This window comes from Adiantum capillus-veneris, chromosome 25, assembly GCF_014529385.1.
Source record: "Adiantum capillus-veneris isolate H3 chromosome 25, ASM1452938v2, whole genome shotgun sequence".
NCBI classification, from domain to species: Eukaryota; Viridiplantae; Streptophyta; class Polypodiopsida; order Polypodiales; family Pteridaceae; genus Adiantum; species Adiantum capillus-veneris.
In genome coordinates, this window is record NC_140955.1 from 93116798 (window position 1) to 93120276 (window position 3479).

The 3479-nt window shown below is 47.1% G+C and overlaps 1 pseudogene; it reads right to left on the minus strand.

Moving 5' to 3' along the window:
* Positions 1-1634: 1634 nt before the first annotated feature.
* On the minus strand, positions 1635-2199 carry LOC147425298 (uncharacterized; annotated as a pseudogene).
* Between the last annotated feature and the right edge of the window lie 1280 nt (positions 2200-3479).

Below are 3479 nucleotides of genomic sequence, written 5' to 3' on the forward strand. Positions count from 1 at the left end.
CATAGTGCTCAACTTCTAAAAACCTCACCATGACCCTCACAAAAAGGATGCAAAGACTCAAGATTCAAACTACCATATAAATGCCAAATTGACACCACAACAATTGTGCTTGGTAATATCCTTCAAATTCATATATACATTGTAAAATAATCAATGTTAACGTGAGCAGATTATGTGCACAAACAAGCGCCAAAAGATATGCAAGAGGAATATATGATACATGTCAAGAAAACCTGAGAAATGAAAGTGGCCTTAATGAATTTTCCACAACCACTCCGTTGTAGTCTAGTGGTTGGGCTGCTGTCTACGTACCCAATGGCTGGGGTTCAACTTGCACGCAACACGATTCACACCGAAAAGATGGGGGGGGGGGGGGGGGGGGGGCACTCACCAATTTTCTAGTGGGTCCAAAAATGAGTGTTAACCTTTTGGTCCAATGGACTTTCTCCACGGAGGGCTCATGCTCCTTTCATTTTTCTTGCTGCTGCCTCGTCTGAACCATGCCTAAGCTTATCTATACTACTTTATTATTGAGCTTAAAAAAAACTCGCAAGCTGAGTGCTACCACGCGTCGACAGCCTGTTGTCCTGCGTTTTCGCCACCTTCGTCGCCTCACGCGCATGCAACCGCGACTCAGCTCAACGCACAACTATTTCCCCCTCACTCAGAGCGCAAAAACTCTATGTGTGTGTGTGTGTGTGTGTGTGTGTGTGTGTGTGTGTGTGCGAGAGAGAGAGAGAGAGAGAGAGAGAGAGAGAGAGAGAGAGAGAGAGAGAGAGAGAGAGAGAGAGAGAGAGAGAGAGAGAGAGAGAGAGAGAGAGAGAGAGAGAGAGAGAGAGAGAGAGAGAGAGAGAGAGAGAGAGAGAGAGAGAGAGAGAGAGAGAGAGAGAGAGAACTATCCTGCGGTGGTTGTGTGTGTAATTGTGTGTGTGTGGGAGAGAGAGAGAGAGAGCGAGAGATCCTGCGGCTCTTTCCAGCGACATGCGACACAAGTAATTCTCCCTGCTGTTGTATTGTGTGTGTGTGTGAGAGAGAGAGAGAGAGAGAGAGAGAGAGAGAGAGAGAGAGAGAGAGAGAGAGAGAGAGAGAGAGAGAGAGAGAGAGAGAGAGAGAGAGAGAGAGAGAGAGAGAGAGAGAGAGAGAGAGAGAGAGAGAGAGAGAGAGAGAGAGAGAGAGAGAGAGAGAACTCCGTAACTGCTGCTGTACTCTGTGTGTGTGTGTGTGAGAGAGAGAGAGTGAGAGTGCAGCTTCCTGGGGGGCTTAGGAGGTCTTTACTGAAAGTGGCGCTACCAAGGGTGGGGAGGTCGCCTAGACAGTAAACGGGCAGAGAGAGATAGATAGATAGATTGATTTATCATCCACGGAGGTCAGATATGACCTATGTGACCATCACAAAAACATTACATCGACTCGTTGCTTCTAAGTGAAGCCATCATATACATATCAGTTAAGGACTGAGGGTCCAATCATCAGGGTTAAAAAAAAAAAGGAAACAAGACCGAAGGAGGGTTGGGTAGAGCCTTTTTGGGGGCTCAAAACTCCTGGATGATGGTTTTACCACCTTGATATACTGCCTATTTACGTTGCTTGCGGGCTTCATGCATCTTCTTGAGCTCACTTTAGTTGATTTGTTGTCAGCTCCTCATTGATCCAAATCTTTGTCCCTTTGAGGAGTCGAGATTGCCGTAGCAGTTGTATCTTATCCTCTTTGTCCTTGAAAGTGAGAAGGCAATGCTCAGGCGGCACTTGCCGATGTGTGTCGTTGATCCAAGAAACCGTTTCAGGTTTGATGTTGATTGGTTGAAGGATGTCGTTGAGCTTGTTGGTCGCTTCTTCAAGAGTGTCCTCGACGGTGTACCATGGCGAGGGGAGCCCACCAATGCGGACCTTGAGGGCGTTTTGTTCTTGGAGTCTGTGTTTGCGGAACTCCGTTGTAACGCAAGTCTCTACTTTGGCAAAGGTGGCCGATTGGGCTTGAGTTACCTTTGCTTCGACTTCTTTTACTTTGTCAGTGGCAAGATGAACCATGGAGTCAAAGCGTGCCTCAAGCTTGCTAAGGCGAGCTTTGAGGTCACGATTCTCTTCCATGACCTGATCAAGGGCTGCTTGAAGCTGTCCGATTTGAGTGAGCTTGGTAGGAGCTGCTACAACAGCCGCAAAACTCGGCCGGACCGTTGCGGTGATCTTTGGGGTATTCATGCTTGAAAGTGAATCAAGCTACCATGTAAACAAACTCTTAGCAAAAATGACTTTGAGTTAAATGTTCTAAAAGGGTTTCTATTTTGGAGATCTACCAGTGAACCAGCAGGGGATGTGTAGCGATGAGCAGGGGATGTGTAGAGCACAAGGTTGTGCAGACAGTGGCTATGCGAAGGGGCATACCTGCAGAAGAAGGCATGTGGCGGGGCGCTCTGTCGATCTGCAGAAACGCAGGCAGGGTGCTGGTTTGGACAGGGTGGCGCGAGTGTCGAAGCTCGCAAGTGATCGGCAGGGTGGCGGTGCTGTAGCCAGACCCCCCCGCAAGGCAGCCCCTCGCCCAGGAGGAGGTCGATTGAAACAGAGAGAGCCCTGTTGCTAGGGTTTCCACAGAGAGAGAGAGAGAGAGAGAGAGAGAGAGAGAGAGAGAGAGAGAGAGAGAGAGAGAGAGAGAGAGAGAGAGAGAGAGAGAGAGAGAGAGAGAGAGAGAGAGAGAGAGAGAGAGAGAGAGAGAGAGAGAGAGAGAGAGAGAGAGAGATTAGAGAAAGATTTTCACATGCTCAAGCTTTGCAAGAGACTATATTGTTTCACCTTGGGAGAGTGTGTGTGTGTATGTGTGTGTGTGTGTGTGTGTCTGTGTGATTATACCTTTGATAGAGTAGGTACCTGTGCAGTGAGCCCGATTCCAAACAAAGTTAACCCAATCTCATGGCGGTGGTGTGGAGCGAGAGCAAAAGCGAAGACAAATATAATCGCAATCGGAGCGAAGGCGAGTGTCTTTGCAAGGTGAGATCTCACTTTCGCAGAACGCTTCAATTTTATACTTATTGCAAATACAAGAATGTTGCTTGCCATTTCTACGTTTTAATTCCGTATTTATTGCTTAAAAAAGAAGGCGAGGGGCGCTAAAATCGATGTCGCGGGTAAGCCGAGGCAGCCTAAAATCGTGTTTAGGAGTGAGGGCGGGTGCGCTTTGCAAGCAGGAGTCACTGTCGAGGCACAAGGTAAGTGCCGAACTCTTCAATTTCACATTTGCTGCAAAAAAGAAATGGTGCTTGCCAATTTTAAGCTTTGATTACGTATTTATTGCCAAAACAAGAACGTTGCTTGCCAATTTCGTCCATTTGCTGTCCAACTTCTGCATTGTTTATCATTAAAAGAAAAAACCTTGAACACGATTTTCAATGCATGTTCGATCACATGAAAATGTCACATAGCCCGCTTTCGTGCGAGTAAAAAAAAACTATTTTTTTGAATTACATATTTGGTATCGTTCCTACCAT